The following is a 12,928-nucleotide window of genomic DNA, read 5'->3' on the forward strand; positions in this document are numbered from 1 at the left end:
GAACCTTCTCTTCTTTAATCTTTCTCCATGTGTTCCTCATATCATTCTTGCTTCTCCCCTACTTATACCCTCGACTTCAACCCTCTCACCTTTCTCTGGGTTCCCACCGACTTCCCAGCTGGCCTCCTGTGAAACATCCCTGTGGATAAGTTCAGAAGCATGTTTCCCTGGGCCCGTGGACTGATCAACACTCGCCAGAAGGCTGTTGCAACCTGCCAGTAGATGCGTCCAGGGAACAGCTGCAACATCAGCGGGGAAAAGGTGGAGTATGACAAAGACAAATGTGCCAGATAGAAGATAGAAAAGACAGACAGATTGACAGATTGACAGACAGACCGATAGACAGACAGAACCAGAACTGCCAAACGTTGAGCTTGTCTAACACTCTGCCTTTGTTTCTGTTTGTTTTTCCTCATGAAAGCGACGGCCAGCTTGCCTGTAATCCTTCTATCACACATTCCCTAACACTCTCAGACACTAACACACACACACACACACACACACACACACACACACACACACACACACACACACACACACACACACACACACACACACACACACACACACACACACACACACATAGACACACACACAACCTCCACGACCCTGGCCGGCCAGAGGCTAACTCGTAAACAGATCGGGCCACACGACATGGTGTTTATCCCTCACGGTGAGAGGCACCGCTGCATACACGGTTGTCCCTGCATGTATGTGTGAGTGTGTTAACTGCAGCAAGCGTTACTCCCTGTGGGCTGTTTGTTGTTTGTAGTGAGAAACACTGACAACAAGTTCAGATTTTACAATGTAAACGCAGAACCTTTATCCTAAGTGGTTCCCCCCCCTCGGCATTGGTGGACGAGACAGTCTGGATAAACTAAAAAATCATCGAGTCTCATTGAGACGCCACCACCAGACTGTGTTCAAAATTGAGATGTCAAACTTAAGCTCAAACCAAACCCTCAAACAACAGTATTACTTTTCCAAAATGTATAGCCATTGACATGTAAATTACTCCATGATTTCCTATTCTATTGTGAGGCCTTTAGGAAAAATATACTGTCAACTGTAAGTTATACTGAACAAATGTGCCATCAGCCAGAGTGTAGTTTGATTTATTCCAGGTCAAGTGGAGATCAAGGCTGATCCTGAGGCTGATTAGAGCCATTGAAACGATAAGGTCGAGAGAGACAGAGCTATGAAGGGTGAAAGGTGTCATTTTACCACTACACCAACATACTGTATGTGGGACACTGTCACTCCAAGTGTTGCTTTTATATCAATCAATAAAAAAGAAAAGACGCTCTTGGTGAAGGGCCTTGCAATTCAGACTGATTGTCAGCAGAGTTGCACAAGAAGTGAAATATGACTTTACTCCTCCATTAGCTGTGATGGGGGAGAGTCTGCCAGGTCAGGGCCATTTATCTACATTATAACGTCATGATGAGATTGCTCCGACTGCACGGGAAAAGACAGGCTCCCAGTTTAACTCCCAGGGTAACAAGACATCATAGTATTGCATCCTTGTGTGGCAGACACAATGTTAACATACACAGAGGCTGTGCATTGAAGTCATGTTCCTTTTGAAAATATTGTGTTTAGGCTATCAACTGCCATTAAATGATTTACGCCTTTTTTTTTCAAGGACAAAGTGGGAATGTTTTTAGTGTTTCAAGGTTTCAACACACATCACTGTTCAATGATTTCTGGCTGAGCAATTGACTGTTCTGACAGCCTCCCAGTGGGCATTAGTCAATGCAGTTCCTCTCTCATGACTAGACACTGACAATGATTGTTATTTGCACTGAAATGACTTGTCTATAGATTGGTTGATGGACCAAAAATTAATATCCAGCTTTTTTGACAATGGGTTTATCGTTTAAGTCCTTTTTCAAGTAACTATTGCCACATTTTTAATGGTTCAAGCTTTACAAGTGTGGAGATTTTCTTCTCCCTTGCCCTACATCACTGCAAACTGAAAATCTTGGGTTTTTACTGTTGCTCTACTGTTTATATTTATTGATAAATAATGAATGAAAGAATATAATTTTTACAAAATCCTGTTATGTTTTCTCTGTTATGTTTGTGTTTGTTCATGTATGTCAGTCAACTTGCACCTTAAACCGAAAAGAGTAGTTTCCCTTTTAATGCTGTGTTTGAAATGCACTGAACTTCCTCTCCTGTCGTCCTTTTATGTGACCAAGTAAAATGACATACAAACGTGCACACAAAGTGTGCCACTACGTTGCCATTACTGAACACATTTATAACACGGCATGCTAATATGTATATGCCCAATTGCATATTGGGGGATTTGGCATTAAGTAAAGGGGTAAATTAGTTTTATCTGGAACATAAAGAGGCTCCTTTACTCCATTATATTGTTTCTTTGGGGGCCAGTTACAGAGTTGGACCTGCACAGTTTGAGTAGGAACCCACTGAAGGGAGGAGATGGCTATCAGGAGCTACGGGGCAGATGGGGGACCGTTTTTATCAATGCACACATGCTGTAATGGGGTCTTCCTGTGAGGGGGCCTGAGGGGATTCTTTTGACAGTACTTTCATGTGTTGCTGTGCTGTGTGTGCGTGGTGTGTTCTGTGATCAGAAAAAGTCACTGTGGGCCATTAGGCCTCCGCACGCACGCATACTAGTGCACATCTGGATGTACTTCTTCTCAAACTGCTATACCTACATACAGTCTGGCAGTCCATGTGACCTTTTTACCATTTAGTGACTTTTAGATAAAGCCAGTTAGACCTCATATGGCACCACCAGAAACTGACTGCCATGTCTGTGCACACACAAACATACACACCTGCCACCTGCTGAAGTCACATCAGAGTTCTTAAGAACGTTATTTTTGTTTGGCTGTTATGTCAGAGTAATCTGTGGAAACAGTATCAGTCTAGAAAGATGCAGCATATGAGTGAGTTTAATGTTAAAGTTTAGTCGACATATCCATAAAGATTTTACAGCTGTGTTCAGAAGAGGCCTTTCTGTGAGGCCTCCACAGTTAACTTTGTACAGGTGGGACCTGCCCAGTTGCATCTCTTCTTCCTTAAAAAGCAAGTTAACTCATCACGGATTTAACAAAAGGAAGAGGAGGCCAAGATAGAAAGATAGAGTTGGCCAGTGAAAAGAAACAATTGATGGGATTCAGAAATCACTCGGCGAGCCGCGACTTATACAGAAGTTAGGTTTGGATCAGTAGAATGAGGTCCGCAGAAGGGGCGAGGGGGCTCTAATTCAGACCAGCCTTGAGTCAAAGTAACAGTTAGCAGCTCCGCGGACTGTTAACTGGTGGAGTGGGGCATGTCCTGTCCTGTCATGTGTCTGTCAGTTACACTTGGTGGTTTCATGAACTCCTGTGTTCTCCTGTCTGTGGTGGTAAAAACGGCATCAATCAGACAAAAGTGGTCTTCTACTGGAGGGTGGTACTAAGGTGTCCACTGACCAACACACTGGCAGCGGAGCGTCTTGTGTATATCAAGCACAGCCACACCAATGTACAGAATAAACAGGAAGGATTAAGAAATTTATGACATAATGGATATTGTTGGTATTGCTACAAATGGTGGCCAGTACAACATTGTAACCAGGCTACCTAACAAAGCCTAGAGAATAGATTTGTTTTTGAAGTCTGATGCATGTATCCCAGAATTTCTCTCTACCACTAAACAGACAGTATCCGTGAAGGGGAAGTCGTGTCACTCAGCAGTGGGTGATGGGGAACTGAGCCCTCTTGATGTTCTGGGCCCGTCCACAAAACCTGCAGCTGCGAGCAAATGCGTTGAGTATGCTTCTAATCTTCTTCTTGACGGGCAAAATCTTGAGCAATAATACGAGTATGATGGTCATTGGAGGATTTTTGTAGCTCATGTTTCTATTTCGCAATAAATCCATAAGGAAGTGATCCTTAAGAATTAAATCAGAAATGTTGGAATGAATGCCTTTTATTAAAATAGCATTTCTGTTTTAGTATGTACAGAGTACCCTGTACCCTGGAGGAAGATAAAGGGCAGTATGAGGAGAGGGCAGAAAAGGCAGAACCGGGCAGCCCACCCAGGGCAGTCCAACATGCGGAGGGCAGATGTACAGGCGGCCGCCACGGGCTCCTTTCAGAGTACAAAAGGTTGATCTAAATAAGGCCCAGCTGATGTTGCTGATTTCTCCTCAGGCCCAGCCCCCTCGTTCTGCAGTCCTCCATCTCTCACTTAGGCCTCTATTACTAATCTTCTCGCACCGTTTGACCTCTGACTTGGTGCCCATACTTTTTCCCATCTCGTCCCCTTCTTTCGTTCTGCTCTGAGCAGGTGTATGTGTGGCAGATCTCAGGGGAGCAGGTAAAGTATAAATCTGTAGAAGCTCTGACATCTCACAGTCTCTGGTTCCCATTTGGTCTGATGCCCTGCAATCAGTCACTCCTCTGCTTCTCTCCTTCCTTTTCTCTCCTGTTCATTGTTCTTATTCTGGAGACGTTTTCCAAAACCATGTCAAGTTCTCTGTGTTGAAAAACACAAGGAAGGAAAAAAAAATTAATATCATGTGCTTCACAAACACCCACCTCCAAACCAATGATATTTGATCTGATCCTCTCTCCTTTGTATTTTATTCTGCTTTGTAAGCACCAGTGTTAAATTGTCACATAGTTTTAATGATAACATGAGCATACAGTGAGTTTTATTTCTGACAGCTTGTAGCCGCAGCACTCAGAGGAAGGACTAGTTCCCGCTCTGTTCTTTCATCTCCAGTTATATCAGCTTGATCAGTGAAACCGCTTAATGTGGACATGTGTTTCTCCCTGTTAGCAGTCTGCTACGGGGCACAAATGCACACAAACACACTGAATGAGAAAGAGAGCGTCTGTTTTAAATCCCACACACAGACCAGACCGATACGGCTGTCTGTGGGCAAACCTTTAATTTGATGTTCATGAATTTTGTTGCAGTCTACCTAATAGAGTGAAACAACTTTTCTTGATATTCCATCTTTCTAGATAAAGACAAAAAAATTCTGTTAAAGAAATTCACTGGTAATTTAAGACAGAATACTACAAGACTCACTCGTTACCTATTTAGTGTGTTTGAAATTAAAACCAAGCACACCGGGTTTAACTAATCGGAGCAGTTCAGCCTTGACATTTGCCTATTTGCTGTCTTGTATAGATGAGAAATTGATGACACTCTCATGTCTGTCAACAACCACCAGCCAGTTAGCTGAACATAAAAAGTGGAGAAAGGAAAGACAAAGACAGACTAGCTCTGTCCAAAGGTAAAAAAAAAAAAAAAGATCTATTCAACACATGAAAGTGTGACAACGTGCTGATGTGACTCTCAGCAAGAAAGCAGCAAAGTATATTTCCAAAATGTCAAACTGTCATCAACAAAGGTCTTCAGACTGAATATTAAATTTTGAATTAATATAACTAAGATTAGAAAATATAATTTTATATGTACTGCAGAAATACATAGCAGTTCATGCAGGGCTAAGCAGGCATTCAGCTCCAAAACCAGCCCTGTGTTAAAACAATACTGCACTGATGGGAGTGTGTTGCTTCAAGCATCAGTGAGACAACAAAAAACATCCACAGCACAAAGTTTTATAATACGATAGGACAGAATGTTACTCTGAGACGGTGTCACACTGGCAACTGTTTTATCTTTCCTCAGGGTTAATGGTAGAAACTCACATATCCACCAAGAACACATTTATGTGATTGGCCAACACTGTGCTCAGTTGGAAGAGGTTGTGTTGTGTTGCAGCAAAAGTTGAGTCAGTATCAACTTAGTTTGCCAGATGACTCTTTGTTCATTTGCTGGAGTCCTCTGAGCTGACACACCCGCTTCACGGACGGACTGACAGCATCCAAATGAACGAGAGGGCAGTGACTTTCACATAGGGCTCCAGTCGATCTGAAGTTTGTCTGAATTAGCGGGTGGACGATAAGGCCAAATATTTGAGGGCATTTCTAAAATAACTTTCTCTCTCGCACCTTGCATGGCTGCTCTGCCGCCGTTGGTTTTTGAATGCTGGTGTGTGTGTGTGTGTGTGTGTGTGTGTGTGTGTGTGTGTGTGTGTGTGTGTGTGTGTGTGTGTGTGTGTGTGTGTGTGTGTGTGTGTGTGAATGGGAGGCAAACTGTAAGAGCATTGAGACCACTATGGTGATAATGCGCTACACAAATGCAGTGACAAAATATTGAAATATATTTTATTATCAATTTCAAGAACATACAATTGGAACAAAATAAGTGCTTTAGTTTTGTGTCAGCATAAATGTACAAATTTGCTTTCAAATATTCAGTAAACATATGAGCATGACGTTTCATATCTCATTTACACCCAAACCACATTCTCCACCGATGCCATGGAGCCATTTTAAGCCATTTTTGTTGATGGCATGCATGAGTTTTGAATGTACTGTAGATCGTGACGTCAACAGGTCAAAATATTGACATTATCTTTATGATATCAAAAATGCCACCAATATTATCAAAACCGATATATGATATGGCACACCATTTGTCTGAATGTAGTTTAATTAACAATTTTTCCATCTACATTTGTCTGACAGTTTCATTCATTATCTTGTGACCACTACATTGTGAACCACTGGACTAAAAAAAACAAAAAAAACAAGCTCCACCTCTACCAATCACGACATCAGTAATCATATCACATTGTCCAATTTTCTTAAGTAGGAGACAGAATGCAGGACTTTTATTTGAAGTGTGTTTACAGTAGGTACTTTTATGTAAAGGATCTGCTCACTTCCTCCACCACTGCCTAAATAACATTGCAACAAAGCGAGAGAGCCAGGCTTTAAACTCTCTGATCCTCACTACCTACTGAAACCTGGCAGCAACAAGCCTTGAGATGCTTCCAGGACCTTAAAGCAGTCCAGAGGCTGAGCTCAACCTCGGTGTCTCTTGCTGTGTGTTAGATCACGAGAGGGCCTGTCCATCACAGTCAGAGAGTTTACAGAGAGCTGACATGAGGGCAACATTTCACTTTGACAGTGCAGGACAAGTGCCAACCGGCTGCCAACAATGTGCCAGCTTTTTACTGGACTTCTTCAGAAGGCCACAACGCAGCTATTGTTAAAATATGGCGTAAAATCTGGTGTTCTTCACCAAGAAAATGTTTTCATTTTGATGCCAAGAGATAATGCCAGCACTCAAGTCAAGACCAAAACACATCTTGCACACTTGTGATGTGCACTCCTCTTGAGAGAGAACTAGCTCTCTTTTGTCAAATCTTTAAATAGATGTTTTCATACAGGTGATATTACTCTAACATTACATGCTAATATCAGTAATACAAAAGTTATTAAGCGCTGTTGATCCCATCCAAGCTGAAATCAAGATAGCTTTTTTTGTCCAGGATTTAGCATGGCAGGAAATTGAAGGCAACAGACAGACTCACGGGGCTTCAGAGTCTTTCAGACATGCCTGCTGGGCTTGAAGGAACACACAGGATGAGCTGGCTTTGACCTCAGTGACATTTACAGACACCCAGAAAATTGCAGAAATTACATTAAAGTTCAATCTCTGATCGAGTGAAAAGACACATATATCTTCTTTACTTGCTTGCCTGTGTTCTCTTTCTGAGCTTGACTTCTTAAATTATTTTTCTTTAAAAATCTTCTCTGTTACACTCCCACACACCGATTACACATCAGAGCATGATTCAAGTGTGTGTCAGTAATTTCACTATCACCAGCAATGCTAATGATGTCTGTTTGATCAATGAGTCACAATTTTTGTGAAGCATTGCACTGCCACGTCTCATTAAGTGTACACAGATTTGTTTGGATGTCTGGGATGTAGAAGAAGTCCGGCCTTAGTTCACTTGCTTGACCATGAGAGCCTGTTTATGCAAAAACTATTCGTCACATCCTGTTGATTAACTCACCTCAGCATCCTCAGTTCGCACAGCAGCCTGCTTTCATATCAGCTTGTGGCTCAACATATAATATGGCGTGCCGTTAGACTAACACTACTGTCTCAGAATGATTTTCTCAGAGACCAAAATCTTGTTTTATTTTACCAACTGTCCAAAACCAAAACATATTCATTTCCCGGATCGCACTCCCAGCATGCATCACATCAGGCACACCCCAAACATACCTGTCTTAGAGCCCTAATATCTAATTGATTAGGGAATCACTTTCAGATGGACCACCAAAACAATGATAGCATGGAATTAATTTAGCTAATGACACCATAACAAGTTGAGGAATTTTGTTTTTTGACTTAGTATTCAGTTAGAGATGTTGATGCTTTTGGAAAGTCAGTCCATGGAGGCAGCCCCTAGCAGCCCTCAGTGATTTTGCACTTTAAGGCACTTGCACACTAGCCTCATGTTTCATGCCTGGAGACGACGTCCATTTTGGGATAGAATCATAAATTGTTGAAAAATAGGTGTACTCCACTGATATTTACCCATCAAAGTTAATTTACAAGTCGTTGGGACTGCAACTGCATATGTGAAAAATGTTGTAAAAAGTATTTTATAGCTGTGGACAGAATAGTGCCAAATCCAATATATTTAGCATTGGTTGGGTCCGAAGCATATTCTGTATATAAAAGTGGATGTAGCTTCCAGGTCTGAAAAATGTGTCCAATGCCTAAGTGCCATAAACTGCAAAACCACTGAGGGCTGATAGGCTTGACTCTAAAAAGGCTCTGGCTCCATAGGCTCCCATTCAACAAGTCATGATGTTGTCATTTGCTAAAGTCACTCCTTCTTATTACTTTTCTGGTAATCCATCTTCATATATTAATTATTAGGCCTAAAAAAAAATTACATTTTTGGGAGCATGTCTGTTTGATTGACAGGTCTCTGGTTCAGTCAGGTTTGCAATATTGGTGGGCAGGGCGTTGTGTGTCTCGGCTCACCCCCACCAGTTCATCCAAATATGGTCACTTCTGGCTCCAAAATAGCAAGATGGCGAGGGACAAAGTCTAAATTTAATGCTTCAGAAAAGACAGTTGACTGACCAATGGGTGACGTCACGGTTGGTTGCTGCCGAGTTGGAAGACTACAAGTGTGAAAAATGTAAGAAATCTGGGAGTGCAGAAGGATAACATGAGCTTACCAGAGGTCTTTTTTCCACCTCCTCATCTCTGCCTAAGGCAGGAGAACCTTGAGGCTACATTGGCTGCTACAAGCATAACACAGCCAAACTTGTGACTAAACCATTGGTGGTGAAGTTGCATTGCGGGTAATATAGGTGCCAAGATTGGTCAAAGAAGAATGGGAGGAATAAAACCATGACATGTCTGGTTCTGCTGGGTTGATTTTGATCAGTTTCTTTTAGTTGTCCATCACAATTCTGACAAAGTTACAGAAAGGATTACTCTTTTAAGGGGTTAGTTAGCTGTCAAAATAATAATTTTTTTTGTCAATCCAATAACTGATTGACTGACGTATGGTTCCAGACTATTGTCAAATACAAAACCTCTACAAGCAAATGTCTGAAATATGTTAATTTTAATGAAAGAAAATTCAAATTGAGATTCCTCTAGAATGGCACTATACAGGTAGTTAATATAAGAATGAAATGAAATAAAATAAAATATAGAATGATGTCCTCTTATGGGCATATATCTACATTTGTAAACAAAATATTTTATAGTTGCCCTTTTTCCTTAAATTTTGTCCACGTTTTTCTATTATTGATGCCTCCCACTCTCGTTCAGACATATTAGCAGAAGCCCAGCAGAAAATTATGCTTTGGGTTTTAAGGGTTTAATGTTTTGTATAGAGGCTGTACGTGGGTTGTTGTTATTGTTTGTGTCAGCAATACTAGTCTCTGTCTGAGCCCCTTGATGTCTGCTGAGTTCACTAGGGTTGGTATTGCAGAGCCGGGGACTTGTGGGGGTGACCACCATGTTGGAGTTATACCTCCCAGTGTGTGTATGTGTCTGTAGTTCAGAATGCCTGGGACTAAACCGCATTTGATTTTTATACGCTTGTGGCTAACAGGAGCCAGATGTAGCTGCCTACAGGGAGCTTACCATCGAAACAGCCATTTATTTCTCTTTTTCACTCTCTTTAATGAGATGTGTGCATGCATGCTTCCGTACACGCTTGTATGTGCATATGTGTTTGAGTGAAAACAGCCAATAAGCAACAACAGTTTACACATTACTTCTCTATCAGGTAATGGAGCTGGTATGACTTTGCTTGCCTGTGTAGCAGCACAAAGGACAGGATGTATCCTGTTTAGATGACAGGGCGTGAGAGTGACGTGATCTATGATTTCATCACATAAAGATAAATGAGAAAACAATAGATCAGGGTGTCAGAGGACTCGGTGTTCCCTGGACGCTCAACTTGGCCCATGAGAAGATTCATGAAGCCTGACTGAGAGATGAAGCAAGAACCCTACACACACGGCAGACACTGAAATCACTGTGCACTTTGATGGTCAAATTTCTTCTGAAAACGAATCCTGGCATTATGATTTTAGATCATTCATCAGGTTATTAGAGTCATTCACTTGTCGGGACAAACAGGATATTGACGGTATTGCATCACAGTTTTCAGGCTGTTCTCTTCTGAACAGATACATAGATTAATACTGAAAAACAGAGCAGAAAGCGAAAGAGCAGCGATTGAGAAAGAAGGGAGAGTGTTAATTGAAAGCGAATGTGTCTCTGGCTGCTAGTCAGAGATGGGCTGGGGTCCCAGTTGGCTTCCACTTCAAAGGCCCTACCCGCCTGTCTCGAGCGCACCTGCAGCCGGTTAAACCTTGCTCTCATCACTCAGGGTGTGGAGGGACCTCTTCTACAACTTAAAGCCCTCACCACACATCTTTTTGCCAAAAGGCCACAATGGCCCACACTCAAGAATTTAACCTAAAATGCCAGGTACAACTTTCACCACAAAAAAGAACGTCAATCACACGGTGTGACTGCTCATTGAGCATCCACACAGCAGGACTACTGCAGCTTTAACAACAATGTTCATGCCACCTTTCTCACAGATCACAGACTTTGTAACCTCCTCCATACAGTCTAGACTGAGGGTTTTATGGAATGCCAAATATACACGTTACCCACAGAATGAAGTATTCTGTTTTGTTCTTGTTCTATTTTTAACTAAGTAATAAAACTATAAAGCATTTAGGCAGATAAACTTTGAAGAGGGAAACTTACAGGTAATATATTCATTCATGGAATGCACTCTATCTCCCACAGGGAATTTAAATGGAGTCAATTATCAGATCCAGAATACTCATATTGTGTTGGAAACTGACTTCATTATTCCCTGGAATAAACGTTTCCCTGACGAATTATTTCCAGTCACTGTTAATAGTTATGTTTTGCCTCCCTCTCAATATGCAAATTCAAATAAATGCTCAGTAGTTGGCATTGCAGTTAGTAATATAAGATCATTTAGATGAGTGCGGTATGGATTTTTCTCAACTGGATGAGCTCAGCGTGGCTCACAAGTAGGAAATATTATTTATATACTATATACTTGTCCATACTACATTAATATATATCTGAGTGTGATTTGGAGGAAGGGTTTCTCACTGAATCTTAGATGCAACCGCATCTACTTTTTTTTAATCTGAATCTATCTGAGCTTCAGTTTATTTCCTGGCCTGAACCGGACCTGGCAGAATAAACTGTTCTTAGCTGATCTTAGAATCTGCTGGAATGACCTAAAGGATTACAACTCATGTAGCACACACCAACTCCACTGAGCTTGCAGCTTTCTGCACTGTAAAACAGAGTGGTTTGAAAGTAAGATTTATGAGACTATAGCACCCGGGAAGCTTAGGATCTAATCTGGACCACAGTTACTTGTATGTGCTATATACAGTAATCAAAGCACAAATATGCACATGAACAGTAAACCTACATTCACTCCGTCTTTCTACCACGTCCAGAGAGTACAACAAGCTGAAAACACAACAGTGACATATCTTTACCTTGTGAAATTGTTATGGCAAATGTTTCGGCAAACAATTGTAAGGCAGACACGGAGCAACATCGGTTTTCATTATGAGTCATATTTCTGGTCACCTGATGGATTAAGGTAAAATATTACTCTCCTTTTAACTTTTTACTCTCTTCCAATATCCGAGGGAAATATCTCTCTCTTTAGCAATTATCAGTCAAAGTTAAACCAAATATCTGCCTGCTGCTACGGGCTACAGGTTGAGGAGAGGAGGTGAGCGTGACACATCATCATTTAATCCTCTGTTAACGAGAAAATATTGATTTGAGCAACTTTACAGCTAAACCCCAAAATAAAGCCATTTATCAAATTGTCACCACCATGCTTTGCCATTTAACTTCTCGAAATGTTGTCTCTGAACTGACTGTATGACATTATGACACAACTTGCTAACTATAAGCAAACACTCAGACTAAAAAAAATGTTTGCCAAATTTTGACTCTAGATAGAAGGTGTGCACCTATATTTCCATAACATTTTGTTGGCTAGTGTATATTCTGGTGCGAACTTCACCGTGAAAGGCCGACCTGAGATGGACTAAATATATTACTTTAATCTTGATCACTCAACATCTGAATAGGTAAATTAAAAACACCGCTTCCCACACATAAACCACAGGTAGCTGCTATACCAGTGATTTTGATCTCGTTTTAAACAGTGTGTAAAAAGTCGACAGACAGAAAAAAAAAAAAAAAAATCATTGTTTCAGAGTTCAATTCACTGATTCACTCTTCACTACGTACCTCAGCTAGCCACCATGTGACCAACTGCCCATGACCTGCAACGTACGTCACATAGACAGTTCCCTACTAAAACAGGAAACTACTCAGCACAAACTCAGTTCCAGTCAGAGGGAGCAAGGACAGTGTCTGGGCTGAAAAACTGAGCAGCATCCATAAAGGTAAATTTTGGATTTAAATTATTTCTTTAAAACTTACATTCTAAAATGGAAAT

Source organism: Brachyistius frenatus, unplaced genomic scaffold, assembly GCF_029030835.1.
Source record: "Brachyistius frenatus isolate BFR_SWC_R1_liver_20210118 unplaced genomic scaffold, ASM2903083v1 Contig_6, whole genome shotgun sequence".
NCBI classification, from domain to species: Eukaryota; Metazoa; Chordata; class Actinopteri; family Embiotocidae; genus Brachyistius; species Brachyistius frenatus.